Consider the following 20,230-nt stretch of genomic DNA (forward strand, 5'->3'; position numbering starts at 1 on the left):
ATTTGTTGGGAGAACGGAAGCCAAGGAGAGATTGGCAGAGATCGGGTGGCTGACACCTCTACTAGTAAATGGTTGGTAAGGGGGATACAACTGGCAGTAGCGAATCAGATAGACTGAAGGGGGAATGGTCTGTTTAGAGGCAGGCCATAGAGTAAGGAGTTGCAATAGTCGAGAGATATCACGGGAGTGAAGTGGAAGTTTGGTGGTGTCATTGGTAAAAATGGGGCATTCTTTGGAATTCTTATTGTGGGGAAGGTAGCGAGATTTAGACAGTAAATAGTTGTGGGGCTGACAAAAGGGTACATAAAGAATTACAGCTTGCACCGGGCATGAGGGAAGGGAACAATATAACGCAGGTTAGCTTACCATTCCCTCTCTTTGCTCTGAATTGCACAGGGTACTTCCAATTTTGCTGATATCAACTCTCAAGAGAAGCCTAAACCACTAGGCTCTATCGTTAACTTGTGCAGCAAATCCACGTCAATAAAGCTCCCTTATGAATGTAATCCATTACTTTATAAAGCATTAGAGCAGCATCACTATGAAGAATGACTATATAAAACCGACTCTGGTGGGACTCGAACCCACAACCTTTGAATTACTACACCAACTAGAAGTCCAATGCGCTATCCATTGCGCCACAGAGCCCTCTCTGAAGACTTTGTTAGAGGAACTTGCCTGAGGAACTATTCAAGTCATAACAAATAAACACAATTGAATAATGGTCACTGCTAAATAATAGGGATGAGCTCAAGATCTGGTCCAGATACAGTTTAATATTTAAATTTACCTGCTTGGGCATGTGCCTTAGTGCAATATCTTTTGATATTTAAGTGGGAACCGGAGGTCATGTTAAGTAGAAATATTTGTACCGTTGATTAGTTGTTGGAGAAAGGAAGAGCTCAGCAATTAGGTGATGGCAGGAAAGACTATCCTGAATAGATGAGTTTGCAGGGATCACCTGAAGCATACAGACAGGGAAATAGCCATATAGATTGGTGTAGGGAATCTGAGAGGATGGGATAGTCCATGGGAAAATCCCAGAGGACAGCATGGGATGAAGTGTTGAGGGAGCTAGCAAACAGGAGTTCTTGGAAGCAGAGAACAGGGTGGTTTATTTGATACTATATGATAAGGTTAATGATGTAGCTAGAGGCAGAGTTGTGGGAAGCTTTTTATGCCCTTAGTATTTTGAATTTGATTTGTTGGGAGAACGGAAGCCAAGGAGAGATTGGCAGAGATCGGGTGGCTGACACCTCTACTAGTAAATGGTTGGTAAGGGGGATACAACTGGCAGTAGCGAATCAGATAGACTGAAGAGGGAATGGTCTGTTTAGAGGCAGGCCATAGAGTAAGGAGTTGCAATAGTCGAGAGATATCACGGGAGTGAAGTGGAAGTTTGGTGGTGTCATTGGTAAAAATGGGGCATTCTTTGGAATTCTTATTGTGGGGAAGGTAGCGAGATTTAGACAGTAAATAGTTGTGGGGCTGACAAAAGGGTACATAAAGAATTACAGCTTGCACCGGGCATGAGGGAAGGGAACAATATAACGCAGGTTAGCTTACCATTCCCTCTCTTTGCTCTGAATTGCACAGGGTACTTCCAATTTTGCTGATATCAACTCTCAAGAGAAGCCTAAACCACTAGGCTCTATCGTTAACTTGTGCAGCAAATCCACGTCAATAAAGCTCCCTTATGAATGTAATCCATTACTTTATAAAGCAATAGAGCAGCATCACTATGAAGAATGACTATATAAAACCAACTCTGGTGGGACTCGAACCCACAACCTTTGAATTACTACACCAACTAGAAGTCCAATGCGCTATCCATTGAGCCACAGAGCCCTCTCTGAAGACTTTGTTAGAGGAACTTGCCTGAGGAACTATTCAAGTCGTAACAAATAAACACAATTGAATAATGGTCACTGCTAAATAATAGGGATGAGCTCAAGATCTGGTCCAGATACAGTTTAAGATTTAAATTTACCTGCTTGGGCATGTGCCTTAGTGCAATATCTTTTGATATTTAAGTGGGAACCGGAGGTCATGTTAAGTAGAAATATTTGTACCGTTGATTAGTTGTTGGAGAAAGGAAGAGCTCAGCAATTAGGTGATGGCAGGAAATACTATCCTGAATAGATGAGTTTGCAGGGATCACCTGAAGCATACAGACAGGGAAATAGCCATATAGATTGGTTTAGGGAATCTGAGAGGATGGGATAGTCCATGGGAAAATCCCAGAGGACAGCATGGGATGAAGTGTTGAGGGAGCTAGCGAACAGGAGTTCTTGGAAGCAGAGAACAGGGTGGTTTATTTGATACTATATGATAAGGTTAATGATGTAGCTAGAGGCAGAGTTGTGGGAAGCTTTTTATGCCCTTAGTATTTTGAATTTGATTTGTTGGGAGAACGGAAGCCAAGGAGAGATTGGCAGAGATCGGGTGGCTGACACCTCTACTAGTAAATGGTTGGTAAGGGGGATACAACTGGCAGTAGCGAATCAGATAGACTGAAGGGCGAATGGTCTGTTTAGAGGCAGGCCATAGAGTAAGGAGTTGCAATAGTCGAGAGATATCACGGGAGTGAAGTGGAAGTTTGGTGGTGTCATTGGTAAAAATGGGGCATTCTTTGGAATTCTTATTGTGGGGAAGGTAGCGAGATTTAGACAGTAAATAGTTGTGGGGCTGACAAAAGGGTACATAAAGAATTACAGCTTGCACCGGGCATGAGGGAAGGGAACAATATAACGCAGGTTAGCTTACCATTCCCTCTCTTTGCTCTGAATTGCACAGGGTACTTCCAATTTTGCTGATATCAACTCTCAAGAGAAGCCTAAACCACTAGGCTCTATCGTTAACTTGTGCAGCAAATCCACGTCAATAAAGCTCCCTTATGAATGTAATCCATTACTTTATAAAGCAATAGAGCAGCATCACTATGAAGAATGACTATATAAAACCAACTCTGGTGGGACTCGAACCCACAACCTTTGAATTACTACACCAACTAGAAGTCCAATGCGCTATCCATTGCGCCACAGAGCCCTCTCTGAAGACTTTGTTAGAGGAACTTGCCTGAGGAACTATTCAAGTCATAACAAATAAACACAATTGAATAATGGTCACTGCTAAATAATAGGGATGAGCTCAAGATCTGGTCCAGATACAGTTTAATATTTAAATTTACCTGCTTGGGCATGTGCCTTAGTGCAATATCTTTTGATATTTAAGTGGGAACCGGAGGTCATGTTAAGTAGAAATATTTGTACCGTTGATTAGTTGTTGGAGAAAGGAAGAGCTCAGCAATTAGGTGATGGCAGGAAAGACTATCCTGAATAGATGAGTTTGCAGGGATCACCTGAAGCATACAGACAGGGAAATAGCCATATAGATTGGTGTAGGGAATCTGAGAGGATGGGATAGTCCATGGGAAAATCCCAGAGGACAGCATGGGATGAAGTGTTGAGGGAGCTAGCAAACAGGAGTTCTTGGAAGCAGAGAACAGGGTGGTTTATTTGATACTATATGATAAGGTTAATGATGTAGCTAGAGGCAGAGTTGTGGGAAGCTTTTTATGCCCTTAGTATTTTGAATTTGATTTGTTGGGAGAACGGAAGCCAAGGAGAGATTGGCAGAGATCGGGTGGCTGACACCTCTACTAGTAAATGGTTGGTAAGGGGGATACAACTGGCAGTAGCGAATCAGATAGACTGAAGGGGGAATGGTCTGTTTAGAGGCAGGCCATAGAGTAAGGAGTTGCAATAGTCGAGAGATATCACGGGAGTGAAGTGGAAGTTTGGTGGTGTCATTGGTAAAAATGGGGCATTCTTTGGAATTCTTATTGTGGGGAAGGTAGCGAGATTTAGACAGTAAATAGTTGTGGGGCTGACAAAAGGGTACATAAAGAATTACAGCTTGCACCGGGCATGAGGGAAGGGAACAATATAACGCAGGTTAGCTTACCATTCCCTCTCTTTGCTCTGAATTGCACAGGGTACTTCCAATTTTGCTGATATCAACTCTCAAGAGAAGCCTAAACCACTAGGCTCTATCGTTAACTTGTGCAGCAAATCCACGTCAATAAAGCTCCCTTATGAATGTAATCCATTACTTTATAAAGCATTAGAGCAGCATCACTATGAAGAATGACTATATAAAACCGACTCTGGTGGGACTCGAACCCACAACCTTTGAATTACTACACCAACTAGAAGTCCAATGCGCTATCCATTGCGCCACAGAGCCCTCTCTGAAGACTTTGTTAGAGGAACTTGCCTGAGGAACTATTCAAGTCATAACAAATAAACACAATTGAATAATGGTCACTGCTAAATAATAGGGATGAGCTCAAGATCTGGTCCAGATACAGTTTAATATTTAAATTTACCTGCTTGGGCATGTGCCTTAGTGCAATATCTTTTGATATTTAAGTGGGAACCGGAGGTCATGTTAAGTAGAAATATTTGTACCGTTGATTAGTTGTTGGAGAAAGGAAGAGCTCAGCAATTAGGTGATGGCAGGAAAGACTATCCTGAATAGATGAGTTTGCAGGGATCACCTGAAGCATACAGACAGGGAAATAGCCATATAGATTGGTGTAGGGAATCTGAGAGGATGGGATAGTCCATGGGAAAATCCCAGAGGACAGCATGGGATGAAGTGTTGAGGGAGCTAGCAAACAGGAGTTCTTGGAAGCAGAGAACAGGGTGGTTTATTTGATACTATATGATAAGGTTAATGATGTAGCTAGAGGCAGAGTTGTGGGAAGCTTTTTATGCCCTTAGTATTTTGAATTTGATTTGTTGGGAGAACGGAAGCCAAGGAGAGATTGGCAGAGATCGGGTGGCTGACACCTCTACTAGTAAATGGTTGGTAAGGGGGATACAACTGGCAGTAGCGAATCAGATAGACTGAAGAGGGAATGGTCTGTTTAGAGGCAGGCCATAGAGTAAGGAGTTGCAATAGTCGAGAGATATCACGGGAGTGAAGTGGAAGTTTGGTGGTGTCATTGGTAAAAATGGGGCATTCTTTGGAATTCTTATTGTGGGGAAGGTAGCGAGATTTAGACAGTAAATAGTTGTGGGGCTGACAAAAGGGTACATAAAGAATTACAGCTTGCACCGGGCATGAGGGAAGGGAACAATATAACGCAGGTTAGCTTACCATTCCCTCTCTTTGCTCTGAATTGCACAGGGTACTTCCAATTTTGCTGATATCAACTCTCAAGAGAAGCCTAAACCACTAGGCTCTATCGTTAACTTGTGCAGCAAATCCACGTCAATAAAGCTCCCTTATGAATGTAATCCATTACTTTATAAAGCAATAGAGCAGCATCACTATGAAGAATGACTATATAAAACCAACTCTGGTGGGACTCGAACCCACAACCTTTGAATTACTACACCAACTAGAAGTCCAATGCGCTATCCATTGAGCCACAGAGCCCTCTCTGAAGACTTTGTTAGAGGAACTTGCCTGAGGAACTATTCAAGTCGTAACAAATAAACACAATTGAATAATGGTCACTGCTAAATAATAGGGATGAGCTCAAGATCTGGTCCAGATACAGTTTAAGATTTAAATTTACCTGCTTGGGCATGTGCCTTAGTGCAATATCTTTTGATATTTAAGTGGGAACCGGAGGTCATGTTAAGTAGAAATATTTGTACCGTTGATTAGTTGTTGGAGAAAGGAAGAGCTCAGCAATTAGGTGATGGCAGGAAATACTATCCTGAATAGATGAGTTTGCAGGGATCACCTGAAGCATACAGACAGGGAAATAGCCATATAGATTGGTTTAGGGAATCTGAGAGGATGGGATAGTCCATGGGAAAATCCCAGAGGACAGCATGGGATGAAGTGTTGAGGGAGCTAGCGAACAGGAGTTCTTGGAAGCAGAGAACAGGGTGGTTTATTTGATACTATATGATAAGGTTAATGATGTAGCTAGAGGCAGAGTTGTGGGAAGCTTTTTATGCCCTTAGTATTTTGAATTTGATTTGTTGGGAGAACGGAAGCCAAGGAGAGATTGGCAGAGATCGGGTGGCTGACACCTCTACTAGTAAATGGTTGGTAAGGGGGATACAACTGGCAGTAGCGAATCAGATAGACTGAAGGGCGAATGGTCTGTTTAGAGGCAGGCCATAGAGTAAGGAGTTGCAATAGTCGAGAGATATCACGGGAGTGAAGTGGAAGTTTGGTGGTGTCATTGGTAAAAATGGGGCATTCTTTGGAATTCTTATTGTGGGGAAGGTAGCGAGATTTAGACAGTAAATAGTTGTGGGGCTGACAAAAGGGTACATAAAGAATTACAGCTTGCACCGGGCATGAGGGAAGGGAACAATATAACGCAGGTTAGCTTACCATTCCCTCTCTTTGCTCTGAATTGCACAGGGTACTTCCAATTTTGCTGATATCAACTCTCAAGAGAAGCCTAAACCACTAGGCTCTATCGTTAACTTGTGCAGCAAATCCACGTCAATAAAGCTCCCTTATGAATGTAATCCATTACTTTATAAAGCAATAGAGCAGCATCACTATGAAGAATGACTATATAAAACCAACTCTGGTGGGACTCGAACCCACAACCTTTGAATTACTACACCAACTAGAAGTCCAATGCGCTATCCATTGAGCCACAGAGCCCTCTCTGAAGACTTTGTTAGAGGAACTTGCCTGAGGAACTATTCAAGTCGTAACAAATAAACACAATTGAATAATGGTCACTGCTAAATAATAGGGATGAGCTCAAGATCTGGTCCAGATACAGTTTAAGATTTAAATTTACCTGCTTGGGCATGTGCCTTAGTGCAATATCTTTTGATATTTAAGTGGGAACCGGAGGTCATGTTAAGTAGAAATATTTGTACCGTTGATTAGTTGTTGGAGAAAGGAAGAGCTCAGCAATTAGGTGATGGCAGGAAAGACTATCCTGAATAGATGAGTTTGCAGGGATCACCTGAAGCATACAGACAGGGAAATAGCCATATAGATTGGTGTAGGGAATTTGAGAGGATGGGATAGTCCATGGGAAAATCCCAGAGGACAGCATGGGATGAAGTGTTGAGGGAGCTAGCGAACAGGAGTTCTTGGAAGCAGAGAACAGGGTGGTTTATTTGATACTATATGATAAGGTTAATGATGTAGCTAGAGGCAGAGTTGTGGGAAGCTTTTTATGCCCTTAGTATTTTGAATTTGATTTGTTGGGAGAACGGAAGCCAAGGAGAGATTGGCAGAGATCGGGTGGCTGACACCTCTACTAGTAAATGGTTGGTAAGGGGGATACAACTGGCAGTAGCGAATCAGATAGACTGAAGGGCGAATGGTCTGTTTAGAGGCAGGCCATAGAGTAAGGAGTTGCAATAGTCGAGAGATATCACGGGAGTGAAGTGGAAGTTTGGTGGTGTCATTGGTAAAAATGGGGCATTCTTTGGAATTCTTATTGTGGGGAAGGTAGCGAGATTTAGACAGTAAATAGTTGTGGGGCTGACAAAAGGGTACATAAAGAATTACAGCTTGCACCGGGCATGAGGGAAGGGAACAATATAACGCAGGTTAGCTTACCATTCCCTCTCTTTGCTCTGAATTGCACAGGGTACTTCCAATTTTGCTGATATCAACTCTCAAGAGAAGCCTAAACCACTAGGCTCTATTGTTAACTTGTGCAGCAAATCCACGTCAATAAAGCTCCCTTATGAATGTAATCCATTACATTATAAAGCATTAGAGCAGCATCACTATGAAGAATGACTATATAAAACCGACTCTGGTGGGACTCGAACCCACAACCTTTGAATTACTACACCAACTAGAAGTCCAATGCGCTATCCATTGCGCCACAGAGCCCTCTCTGAAGACTTGGTTAGAGGAACTTGCCTGAGGAACTATTCAAGTCGTAACAAATAAACACAATTGAATAATGGTCACTGCTAAATAATAGGGATGAGCTCAAGATCTGGTCCAGATACAGTTTAAGATTTAAATTTACCTGCTTGGGCATGTGCCTTAGTGCAATATCTTTTGATATTTAAGTGGGAACCGGAGGTCATGTTAAGTAGAAATATTTGTACCGTTGATTAGTTGTTGGAGAAAGGAAGAGCTCAGCAATTAGGTGATGGCAGGAAATACTATCCTGAATAGATGAGTTTGCAGGGATCACCTGAAGCATACAGACAGGGAAATAGCCATATAGATTGGTTTAGGGAATCTGAGAGGATGGGATAGTCCATGGGAAAATCCCAGAGGACAGCATGGGATGAAGTGTTGAGGGAGCTAGCGAACAGGAGTTCTTGGAAGCAGAGAACAGGGTGGTTTATTTGATACTATATGATAAGGTTAATGATGTAGCTAGAGGCAGAGTTGTGGGAAGCTTTTTATGCCCTTAGTATTTTGAATTTGATTTGTTGGGAGAACGGAAGCCAAGGAGAGATTGGCAGAGATCGGGTGGCTGACACCTCTACTAGTAAATGGTTGGTAAGGGGGATACAACTGGCAGTAGCGAATCAGATAGACTGAAGGGCGAATGGTCTGTTTAGAGGCAGGCCATAGAGTAAGGAGTTGCAATAGTCGAGAGATATCACGGGAGTGAAGTGGAAGTTTGGTGGTGTCATTGGTAAAAATGGGGCATTCTTTGGAATTCTTATTGTGGGGAAGGTAGCGAGATTTAGACAGTAAATAGTTGTGGGGCTGACAAAAGGGTACATAAAGAATTACAGCTTGCACCGGGCATGAGGGAAGGGAACAATATAACGCAGGTTAGCTTACCATTCCCTCTCTTTGCTCTGAATTGCACAGGGTACTTCCAATTTTGCTGATATCAACTCTCAAGAGAAGCCTAAACCACTAGGCTCTATCGTTAACTTGTGCAGCAAATCCACGTCAATAAAGCTCCCTTATGAATGTAATCCATTACTTTATAAAGCAATAGAGCAGCATCACTATGAAGAATGACTATATAAAACCAACTCTGGTGGGACTCGAACCCACAACCTTTGAATTACTACACCAACTAGAAGTCCAATGCGCTATCCATTGAGCCACAGAGCCCTCTCTGAAGACTTTGTTAGAGGAACTTGCCTGAGGAACTATTCAAGTCGTAACAAATAAACACAATTGAATAATGGTCACTGCTAAATAATAGGGATGAGCTCAAGATCTGGTCCAGATACAGTTTAAGATTTAAATTTACCTGCTTGGGCATGTGCCTTAGTGCAATATCTTTTGATATTTAAGTGGGAACCGGAGGTCATGTTAAGTAGAAATATTTGTACCGTTGATTAGTTGTTGGAGAAAGGAAGAGCTCAGCAATTAGGTGATGGCAGGAAAGACTATCCTGAATAGATGAGTTTGCAGGGATCACCTGAAGCATACAGACAGGGAAATAGCCATATAGATTGGTGTAGGGAATTTGAGAGGATGGGATAGTCCATGGGAATATCCCAGAGGACAGCATGGGATGAAGTGTTGAGGGAGCTAGCGAACAGGAGTTCTTGGAAGCAGAGAACAGGGTGGTTTATTTGATACTATATGATAAGGTTAATGATGTAGCTAGAGGCAGAGTTGTGGGAAGCTTTTTATGCCCTTAGTATTTTGAATTTGATTTGTTGGGAGAACGGAAGCCAAGGAGAGATTGGCAGAGATCGGGTGGCTGACACCTCTACTAGTAAATGGTTGGTAAGGGGGATACAACTGGCAGTAGCGAATCAGATAGACTGAAGGGCGAATGGTCTGTTTAGAGGCAGGCCATAGAGTAAGGAGTTGCAATAGTCGAGAGATATCACGGGAGTGAAGTGGAAGTTTGGTGGTGTCATTGGTAAAAATGGGGCATTCTTTGGAATTCTTATTGTGGGGAAGGTAGCGAGATTTAGACAGTAAATAGTTGTGGGGCTGACAAAAGGGTACATAAAGAATTACAGCTTGCACCGGGCATGAGGGAAGGGAACAATATAACGCAGGTTAGCTTACCATTCCCTCTCTTTGCTCTGAATTGCACAGGGTACTTCCAATTTTGCTGATATCAACTCTCAAGAGAAGCCTAAACCACTAGGCTCTATCGTTAACTTGTGCAGCAAATCCACGTCAATAAAGCTCCCTTATGAATGTAATCCATTACTTTATAAAGGATTAGAGCAGCATCACTATGAAGAATGACTATATAAAACCGACTCTGGTGGGACTCGAACCCACAACCTTTGAATTACTACACCAACTAGAAGTCCAATGCGCTATCCATTGCGCCACAGAGCCCTCTCTGAAGACTTTGTTAGAGGAACTTGCCTGAGGAACTATTCAAGTCGTAACAAATAAACACAATTGAATAATGGTCACTGCTAAATAATAGGGATGAGCTCAAGATCTGGTCCAGATACAGTTTAAGATTTAAATTTACCTGCTTGGGCATGTGCCTTAGTGCAATATCTTTTGATATTTAAGTGGGAACCGGAGGTCATGTTAAGTAGAAATATTTGTACCGTTGATTAGTTGTTGGAGAAAGGAAGAGCTCAGCAATTAGGTGATGGCAGGAAATACTATCCTGAATAGATGAGTTTGCAGGGATCACCTGAAGCATACAGACAGGGAAATAGCCATATAGATTGGTTTAGGGAATCTGAGAGGATGGGATAGTCCATGGGAAAATCCCAGAGGACAGCATGGGATGAAGTGTTGAGGGAGCTAGCGAACAGGAGTTCTTGGAAGCAGAGAACAGGGTGGTTTATTTGATACTATATGATAAGGTTAATGATGTAGCTAGAGGCAGAGTTGTGGGAAGCTTTTTATGCCCTTAGTATTTTGAATTTGATTTGTTGGGAGAACGGAAGCCAAGGAGAGATTGGCAGAGATCGGGTGGCTGACACCTCTACTAGTAAATGGTTGGTAAGGGGGATACAACTGGCAGTAGCGAATCAGATAGACTGAAGGGCGAATGGTCTGTTTAGAGGCAGGCCATAGAGTAAGGAGTTGCAATAGTCGAGAGATATCACGGGAGTGAAGTGGAAGTTTGGTGGTGTCATTGGTAAAAATGGGGCATTCTTTGGAATTCTTATTGTGGGGAAGGTAGCGAGATTTAGACAGTAAATAGTTGTGGGGCTGACAAAAGGGTACATAAAGAATTACAGCTTGCACCGGGCATGAGGGAAGGGAACAATATAACGCAGGTTAGCTTACCATTCCCTCTCTTTGCTCTGAATTGCACAGGGTACTTCCAATTTTGCTGATATCAACTCTCAAGAGAAGCCTAAACCACTAGGCTCTATCGTTAACTTGTGCAGCAAATCCACGTCAATAAAGCTCCCTTATGAATGTAATCCATTACTTTATAAAGCAATAGAGAAGCATCACTATGAAGAATGACTATATAAAACCAACTCTGGTGGGACTCGAACCCACAACCTTTGAATTACTACACCAACTAGAAGTCCAATGCGCTATCCATTGAGCCACAGAGCCCTCTCTGAAGACTTTGTTAGAGGAACTTGCCTGAGGAACTATTCAAGTCGTAACAAATAAACACAATTGAATAATGGTCACTGCTAAATAATAGGGATGAGCTCAAGATCTGGTCCAGATACAGTTTAAGATTTAAATTTACCTGCTTGGGCATGTGCCTTAGTGCAATATCTTTTGATATTTAAGTGGGAACCGGAGGTCATGTTAAGTAGAAATATTTGTACCGTTGATTAGTTGTTGGAGAAAGGAAGAGCTCAGCAATTAGGTGATGGCAGGAAAGACTATCCTGAATAGATGAGTTTGCAGGGATCACCTGAAGCATACAGACAGGGAAATAGCCATATAGATTGGTTTAGGGAATCTGAGAGGATGGGATAGTCCATGGGAAAATCCCAGAGGACAGCATGGGATGAAGTGTTGAGGGAGCTAGCGAACAGGAGTTCTTGGAAGCAGATAACAGGGTGGTTTATTTGATACTATATGATAAGGTTAATGATGTAGCTAGAGGCAGAGTTGTGGGAAGCTTTTTATGCCCTTAGTATTTTGAATTTGATTTGTTGGGAGAACGGAAGCCAAGGAGAGATTGGCAGAGATCGGGTGGCTGACACCTCTACTAGTAAATGGTTGGTAAGGGGGATACAACTGGCAGTAGCGAATCAGATAGAATGAAGGGGGAATGGTCTGTTTAGAGGCAGGCCATAGAGTAAGGAGTTGCAATAGTCGAGAGATATCACGGGAGTGAAGTGGAAGTTTGGTGGTGTCATTGTTAAAAATGGGGCATTCTTTGGAATTCTTATTGTGGGGAAGGTAGCGAGATTTAGACAGTAAATAGTTGTGGTGCTGACAAAAGGGTACATAAAGAATTACAGCTTGCACCGGGCATGAGGGAAGGGAACAATATAACGCAGGTTAGCTTACCATTCCCTCTCTTTGCTCTGAATTGCACAGGGTACTTCCAATTTTGCTGATATCAACTCTCAAGAGAAGCCTAAACCACTAGGCTCTATCGTTAACTTGTGCAGCAAATCCACGTCAATAAAGCTCCCTTATGAATGTAATCCATTACATTATAAAGCATTAGAGCAGCATCACTATGAAGAATGACTATATAAAACCGACTCTGGTGGGACTCGAACCCACAACCTTTAAATTACTACACCAACTAGAAGTCCAATGCGCCACAGAGCCCTCTCTGAAGACTTTGTTAGAGGAACTTGCCTGAGGAACTATTCAAGTCGTAACAAATAAACACAATTGAATAATGGTCACTGCTAAATAATAGGGATGAGCTCAAGATCTGGTCCAGATACAGTTTAAGATTTAAATTTACCTGCTTGGGCATGTGCCTTAGTGCAATATCTTTTGATATTTAAGTGGGAACCGGAGGTCATGTTAAGTAGAAATATTTGTACCGTTGATTAGTTGTTGGAGAAAGGAAGAGCTCAGCAATTAGGTGATGGCAGGAAAGACTATCCTGAATAGATGAGTTTGCAGGGATCACCTGAAGCATACAGACAGGGAAATAGCCATATAGATTGGTGTAGGGAATTTGAGAGGATGGGATAGTCCATGGGAATATCCCAGAGGACAGCATGGGATGAAGTGTTGAGGGAGCTAGCGAACAGGAGTTCTTGGAAGCAGAGAACAGGGTGGTTTATTTGATACTATATGATAAGGTTAATGATGTAGCTAGAGGCAGAGTTGTGGGAAGCTTTTTATGCCCTTAGTATTTTGAATTTGATTTGTTGGGAGAACGGAAGCCAAGGAGAGATTGGCAGAGATCGGGTGGCTGACACCTCTACTAGTAAATGGTTGGTAAGGGGGATACAACTGGCAGTAGCGAATCAGATAGACTGAAGGGCGAATGGTCTGTTTAGAGGCAGGCCATAGAGTAAGGAGTTGCAATAGTCGAGAGATATCACGGGAGTGAAGTGGAAGTTTGGTGGTGTCATTGGTAAAAATGGGGCATTCTTTGGAATTCTTATTGTGGGGAAGGTAGCGAGATTTAGACAGTAAATAGTTGTGGGGCTGACAAAAGGGTACATAAAGAATTACAGCTTGCACCGGGCATGAGGGAAGGGAACAATATAACGCAGGTTAGCTTACCATTCCCTCTCTTTGCTCTGAATTGCACAGGGTACTTCCAATTTTGCTGATATCAACTCTCAAGAGAAGCCTAAACCACTAGGCTCTATCGTTAACTTATGCAGCAAATCCACGTCAATAAAGCTCCCTTATGAATGTAATCCATTACTTTATAAAGCATTAGAGCAGCATCACTATGAAGAATGACTATATAAAACCGACTCTGGTGGGACTCGAACCCACAACCTTTGAATTACTACACCAACTAGAAGTCCAATGCACTATCCATTGCGCCACAGAGTCCTCTCTGAAGACTTTGTTAGAGGAACTTGCCTGAGGAACTTGCCTGAGGAACTTGCCTGAGGAACTTGCCTAAGGAACTTGCCTGAGGAACTATTCAAGTCGTAACAAATAAACACAATTGAATAATGGTCACTGCTAAATAATAGGGATGAGCTCAAGATCTGGTCCAGATACAGTTTAAGATTTAAATTTACCTGCTTGGGCATGTGCCTTAGTGCAATATCTTTTGATATTTAAGTGGGAACCGGAGGTCATGTTAAGTAGAAATATTTGTACCGTTGATTAGTTGTTGGAGAAAGGAAGAGCTCAGCAATTAGGTGATGGCAGGAAAGACTATCCTGAATAGATGAGTTTGCAGGGATCACCTGAAGCATACAGACAGGGAAATAGCCATATAGATTGGTGTAGGGAATCTGAGAGGATGGGATAGTCCATGGGAAAATCCCAGAGGACAGCATGGGATGAAGTGTTGAGGGAGCTAGCGAACAGGAGTTCTTGGAAGCAGAGAACAGGGTGGTTTATTTGATACTATATGATAAGGTTAATGATGTAGCTAGAGGCAGAGTTGTGGGAAGCTTTTTATGCCCTTAGTATTTTGAATTTGATTTGTTGGGAGAACGGAAGCCAAGGAGAGATTGGCAGAGATCGGGTGGCTGACACCTCTACTAGTAAATGGTTGGTAAGGGGGATACAACTGGCAGTAGCGAATCAGATAGACTGAAGGGGGAATGGTCTGTTTAGAGGCAGGCCATAGAGTAAGGAGTTGCAATAGTCGAGAGATATCACGGGAGTGAAGTGGAAGTTTGGTGGTGTCATTGTTAAAAATGGGGCATTCTTTGGAATTCTTATTGTGGGGAAGGTAGCGAGATTTAGACAGTAAATAGTTGTGGTGCTGACAAAAGGGTACATAAAGAATTACAGCTTGCACCGGGCATGAGGGAAGGGAACAATATAACGCAGGTTAGCTTACCATTCCCTCTCTTTGCTCTGAATTGCACAGGGTACTTCCAATTTTGCTGATATCAACTCTCAAGAGAAGCCTAAACCACTAGGCTCTATCGTTAACTTGTGCAGCAAATCCACGTCAATAAAGCTCCCTTATGAATGTAATCCATTACATTATAAAGCATTAGAGCAGCATCACTATGAAGAATGACTATATAAAACCGACTCTGGTGGGACTCGAACCCACAACCTTTAAATTACTACACCAACTAGAAGTCCAATGCGCCACAGAGCCCTCTCTGAAGACTTTGTTAGAGGAACTTGCCTGAGGAACTATTCAAGTCGTAACAAATAAACACAATTGAATAATGGTCACTGCTAAATAATAGGGATGAGCTCAAGATCTGGTCCAGATACAGTTTAAGATTTAAATTTACCTGCTTGGGCATGTGCCTTAGTGCAATATCTTTTGATATTTAAGTGGGAACCGGAGGTCATGTTAAGTAGAAATATTTGTACCGTTGATTAGTTGTTGGAGAAAGGAAGAGCTCAGCAATTAGGTGATGGCAGGAAAGACTATCCTGAATAGATGAGTTTGCAGGGATCACCTGAAGCATACAGACAGGGAAATAGCCATATAGATTGGTGTAGGGAATTTGAGAGGATGGGATAGTCCATGGGAATATCCCAGAGGACAGCATGCGATGAAGTGTTGAGGGAGCTAGCGAACAGGAGTTCTTGGAAGCAGAGAACAGGGTGGTTTATTTGATACTATATGATAAGGTTAATGATGTAGCTAGAGGCAGAGTTGTGGGAAGCTTTTTATGCCCTTAGTATTTTGAATTTGATTTGTTGGGAGAACGGAAGCCAAGGAGAGATTGGCAGAGATCGGGTGGCTGACACCTCTACTAGTAAATGGTTGGTAAGGGGGATACAACTGGCAGTAGCGAATCAGATAGACTGAAGGGCGAATGGTCTGTTTAGAGGCAGGCCATAGAGTAAGGAGTTGCAATAGTCGAGAGATATCACGGGAGTGAAGTGGAAGTTTGGTGGTGTCATTGGTAAAAATGGGGCATTCTTTGGAATTCTTATTGTGGGGAAGGTAGCGAGATTTAGACAGTAAATAGTTGTGGGGCTGACAAAAGGGTACATAAAGAATTACAGCTTGCACCGGGCATGAGGGAAGGGAACAATATAACGCAGGTAAGCTTACCATTCCCTCTCTTTGCTCTGAATTGCACAGGGTACTTCCAATTTTGCTGATATCAACTCTCAAGAGAAGCCTAAACCACTAGGCTCTATCGTTAACTTGTGCAGCAAATCCACGTCAATAAAGCTCCCTTATGAATGTAATCCATTACTTTATAAAGCATTAGAGCAGCATCACTATGAAGAATGACTATATAAAACCGACTATGGTGGGACTCGAACCCACAACCTTTGAATTACTACACCAACTAGAAGTCCAATGCGCTATCCATTGCGCCACAGAGCCCTCTCTGAAGACTTTGTTAGAGGAACTTGCCTGAGGAACTATTCAAGTCGTAACAAATAAACACAATTGAATAATGGTCACTGCTAAATAATAGGGATGAGCTCAAGATCTGGTCCAGATACAGTTTAAGATTTAAATTTACCTGCTTGGGCATGTGCCTTAGTGCAATATCTTTTGATATTTAAGTGGGAACCGGAGGTCATGTTAAGTAGAAATATTTGTACCGTTGATTAGTTGTTGGAGAAAGGAAGAGCTCAGCAATTAGGTGATGGCAGGAAAGACTATCCTGAATAGATGAGTTTGCAGGGATCACCTGAAGCATACAGACAGGGAAATAGCCATATAGATTGGTGTAGGGAATCTGAGAGGATGGGATAGTCCATGGGAAAATCCCAGAGGACAGCATGGGATGAAGTGTTGAGGGAGCTAGCGAACAGGAGTTCTTGGAAGCAGAGAACAGGGTGGTTTATTTGATACTATATGATAAGGTTAATGATGTAGCTAGAGGCAGAGTTGTGGGAAGCTTTTTATGCCCTTAGTATTTTGAATTTGATTTGTTGGGAGAACGGAAGCCAAGGAGAGATTGGCAGAGATCGGGTGGCTGACACCTCTACTAGTAAATGGTTGGTAAGGGGGATACAACTGGCAGTAGCGAATCAGATAGACTGAAGGGGGAATGGTCTGTTTAGAGGCAGGCCATAGAGTAAGGAGTTGCAATAGTCGAGAGATATCACGGGAGTGAAGTGGAAGTTTGGTGGTGTCATTGTTAAAAATGGGGCATTCTTTGGAATTCTTATTGTGGGGAAGGTAGCGAGATTTAGACAGTAAATAGTTGTGGTGCTGACAAAAGGGTACATAAAGAATTACAGCTTGCACCGGGCATGAGGGAAGGGAACAATATAACGCAGGTTAGCTTACCATTCCCTCTCTTTGCTCTGAATTGCACAGGGTACTTCCAATTTTGCTGATATCAACTCTCAAGAGAAGCCTAAACCACTAGGCTCTATCGTTAACTTGTGCAGCAAATCCACGTCAATAAAGCTCCCTTATGAATGTAATCCATTACATTATAAAGCATTAGAGCAGCATCACTATGAAGAATGACTATATAAAACCGACTCTGGTGGGACTCGAACCCACAACCTTTAAATTACTACACCAACTAGAAGTCCAATGCGCCACAGAGCCCTCTCTGAAGACTTTGTTAGAGGAACTTGCCTGAGGAACTATTCAAGTCGTAACAAATAAACACAATTGAATAATGGTCACTGCTAAATAATAGGGATGAGCTCAAGATCTGGTCCAGATACAGTTTAAGATTTAAATTTACCTGCTTGGGCATGTGCCTTAGTGCAATATCTTTTGATATTTAAGTGGGAACCGGAGGTCATGTTAAGTAGAAATATTTGTACCATTCCCTCTCTTTGCTCTGAATTGCACAGGGTACTTCCAATTTTGCTGATATCAACTCTCAAGAGAAGCCTAAACCACTAGGCTCTATCGTTAACTTGTGCAGCAAATCCACGTCAATAAAGCTCCCTTATGAATGTAATCCATTACTTTATAAAGCTTTAGAGCAGCATCACTATGAAGAATGACTATATAAAACCGACTCTGGTGGGACTCGAACCCACAACCTTTGAATTACTACACCAACTAGAAGTCCAATGCGCTATCCATTGCGCCACAGAGCCCTCTCTGAAGACTTTGTTAGAGGAACTTGCCTGAGGAACTATTCAAGTCGTAACAAATAAACACAATTGAATAATGGTCACTGCTAAATAATAGGGATGAGCTCAAGATCTGGTCCAGATACAGTTTAAGATTTAAATTTACCTGCTTGGGCATGTGCCTTAGTGCAATATCTTTTGATATTTAAGTGGGAACCGGAGGTCATGTTAAGTAGAAATATTTGTACCGTTGATTAGTTGTTGGAGAAAGGAAGAGCTCAGCAATTAGGTGATGGCAGGAAAGACTATCCTGAATAGATGAGTTTGCAGGGATCACCTGAAGCATACAGACAGGGAAATAGCCATATAGATTGGTGTAGGGAATTTGAGAGGATGGGATAGTCCATGGGAAAATCCCAGAGGACAGCATGGGATGAAGTATTGAGGGAGCTAGCGAACAGGAGTTCTTGGAAGCAGAGAACAGGGTGGTTTATTTGATACTATATGATAAGGTTAATGATGTAGCTAGAGGCAGAGTTGTGGGAAGCTTTTTATGCCCTTAGTATTTTGAATTTGATTTGTTGGGAGAACGGAAGCCAAGGAGAGATTGGCAGAGATCGGGTGGCTGACACCTCTACTAGTAAATGGTTGGTAAGGGGGATACAACTGGCAGTAGCGAATCAGATAGACTGAAGGGGGAATGGTCTGTTTAGAGGCAGGCCATAGAGTAAGGAGTTGCAATAGTCGAGAGATATCACGGGAGTGAAGTGGAAGTTTGGTGGTGTCATTGGTAAAAATGGGGCATTCTTTGGAATTCTTATTGTGGGGAAGGTAGCGAGATTTAGACAGTAAATAGTTGTGGGGCTGACAAAAGGGTACATAAAGAATTACAGCTTGCACCGGGCATGAGGGAAGGGAACAATATAATGCAGGTTAGCTTACCATTCCCTCTCTTTGCTCTGAATTGCACAGGGTACTTCCAATTTTGCTGATATCAACTCTCAAGAGAAGCCTAAACCACTAGGCTCTATCGTTAACTTGTGCAGCAAATCCACGTCAATAAAGCTCCCTTATGAATGTATCCATTACTTTATAAAGCATTAGAGCAGCATCACTATGAAGAATGACTATATAAAACTGACGCTGGTGGGATTCGAACCCACAACCTTTGAATTACTACACCAACTAGAAGTCCAATGCGCTATCCATTGCGCCACAGAGCCCTCTCTGAAGACTTTGTTAGAGGAACTTGCCTGAGGAACTATTCAAGTCGTAACAAATAAACACAATTGAATAATGGTCACTGCTAAATAATAGGGATGAGCTCAAGATCTGGTCCAGATACAGTTTAAGATTTAAATTTACCTGCTTGGGCATGTGCCTTAGTGCAATATCTTTTGATATTTAAGTGGGAACCGGAGGTCATGTTAAGTAGAAATATTTGTACCGTTGATTAGTTGTTGGAGAAAGGAAGAGCTCAGCAATTAGGTGATGGCAGGAAAGACTATCCTGAATAGATGAGTTTGCAGGGATCACCTGAAGCATACAGACAGGGAAATAGCCATATAGATTGGTGTAGGGAATCTGAGAGGATGGGATAGTCCATGGGAAGATCCCAGAGGACAGCATGGGATGAATTGTTGAGGGAGCTAGCGAACAGGAGTTCTTGGAAGCAGAGAACAGGGTGGTTTATTTGATACTATATGATAAGGTTAATGATGTAGCTAGAGGCAGAGTTGTGGGAAGCTTTTTATGCCCTTAGTATTTTGAATTTGATTTGTTGGGAGAACGGAAGCCAAGGAGAGATTGGCAGAGATCGGGTGGCTGACACCTCTACTAGTAAATGGTTGGTAAGGGGGATACAACTGGCAGTAGCGAATCAGATAGACTGAAGGGGGAATGGTCTGTTTAGAGGCAGGCCATAGAGTAAGGAGTTGCAATAGTCGAGAGATATCACGGGAGTGAAGTGAAAGTTTGGTGGTGTCATTGGTAAAAATGGGGCATTCTTTGGAATTCTTATTGTGGGGAAGGTAGCAAAATTTAGACAGTAAATAGTTGTGGGGCTGACAAAAGGGTACATAAAGAATTACAGCTTGCACCGGGCATGAGGGAAGGGAACAATATAACGCAGGTTAGCTTACCATTCCCTCTCTTTGCTCTGAATTGCACAGGGTACTTCCAATTTTGCTGATATCAACTCTCAAGAGAAGCCTAAACCACTAGGCTCTATCGTTAACTTGTGCAGCAAATCCACGTCAATAAAGCTCCCTTATGAATGTAATCC

The 20,230-nt window shown here is 42.4% G+C and overlaps 8 non-coding genes across 8 annotated transcripts; all 8 read right to left on the reverse strand.

Moving 5' to 3' along the window:
* Window positions 1–563: 563 nt before the first annotated feature.
* TRNAR-UCU (transfer RNA arginine (anticodon UCU)) lies at window positions 564–648 on the reverse strand. The gene is given in 2 exon segments: window positions 564–599; window positions 612–648. It is a non-coding gene; the product is annotated as a tRNA-Arg (tRNA).
* A 2,315-nt stretch (window positions 649–2,963) lies between these two features.
* TRNAR-UCU (transfer RNA arginine (anticodon UCU)) lies at window positions 2,964–3,048 on the reverse strand. Its single transcript is given in 2 exon segments — window positions 2,964–2,999; window positions 3,012–3,048. It is a non-coding gene; the product is annotated as a tRNA-Arg (tRNA).
* A 1,115-nt stretch (window positions 3,049–4,163) lies between these two features.
* Window positions 4,164–4,248, reverse strand: TRNAR-UCU (transfer RNA arginine (anticodon UCU)). Its single transcript is given in 2 exon segments — window positions 4,164–4,199; window positions 4,212–4,248. It is a non-coding gene; the product is annotated as a tRNA-Arg (tRNA).
* Window positions 4,249–7,763: 3,515 nt separating this feature from the next.
* Window positions 7,764–7,848, reverse strand: TRNAR-UCU (transfer RNA arginine (anticodon UCU)). The gene is given in 2 exon segments: window positions 7,764–7,799; window positions 7,812–7,848. It is a non-coding gene; the product is annotated as a tRNA-Arg (tRNA).
* Window positions 7,849–10,163: 2,315 nt separating this feature from the next.
* Window positions 10,164–10,248, reverse strand: TRNAR-UCU (transfer RNA arginine (anticodon UCU)). The gene is given in 2 exon segments: window positions 10,164–10,199; window positions 10,212–10,248. It is a non-coding gene; the product is annotated as a tRNA-Arg (tRNA).
* Window positions 10,249–13,751: 3,503 nt separating this feature from the next.
* Window positions 13,752–13,836, reverse strand: TRNAR-UCU (transfer RNA arginine (anticodon UCU)). The gene is given in 2 exon segments: window positions 13,752–13,787; window positions 13,800–13,836. It is a non-coding gene; the product is annotated as a tRNA-Arg (tRNA).
* Window positions 13,837–17,885: 4,049 nt separating this feature from the next.
* Window positions 17,886–17,970, reverse strand: TRNAR-UCU (transfer RNA arginine (anticodon UCU)). The gene is given in 2 exon segments: window positions 17,886–17,921; window positions 17,934–17,970. It is a non-coding gene; the product is annotated as a tRNA-Arg (tRNA).
* Window positions 17,971–19,084: 1,114 nt separating this feature from the next.
* TRNAR-UCU (transfer RNA arginine (anticodon UCU)) lies at window positions 19,085–19,169 on the reverse strand. Its single transcript is given in 2 exon segments — window positions 19,085–19,120; window positions 19,133–19,169. It is a non-coding gene; the product is annotated as a tRNA-Arg (tRNA).
* Between the last annotated feature and the right edge of the window lie 1,061 nt (window positions 19,170–20,230).

Source organism: Lithobates pipiens, unplaced genomic scaffold (genome assembly GCF_037356315.1).
Source record: "Lithobates pipiens isolate NorthernLeopardFrog02 unplaced genomic scaffold, aLitPip1_a1.2 Scaffold_13, whole genome shotgun sequence".
NCBI lineage: Eukaryota > Metazoa > Chordata > Amphibia > Anura > Ranidae > Lithobates > Lithobates pipiens.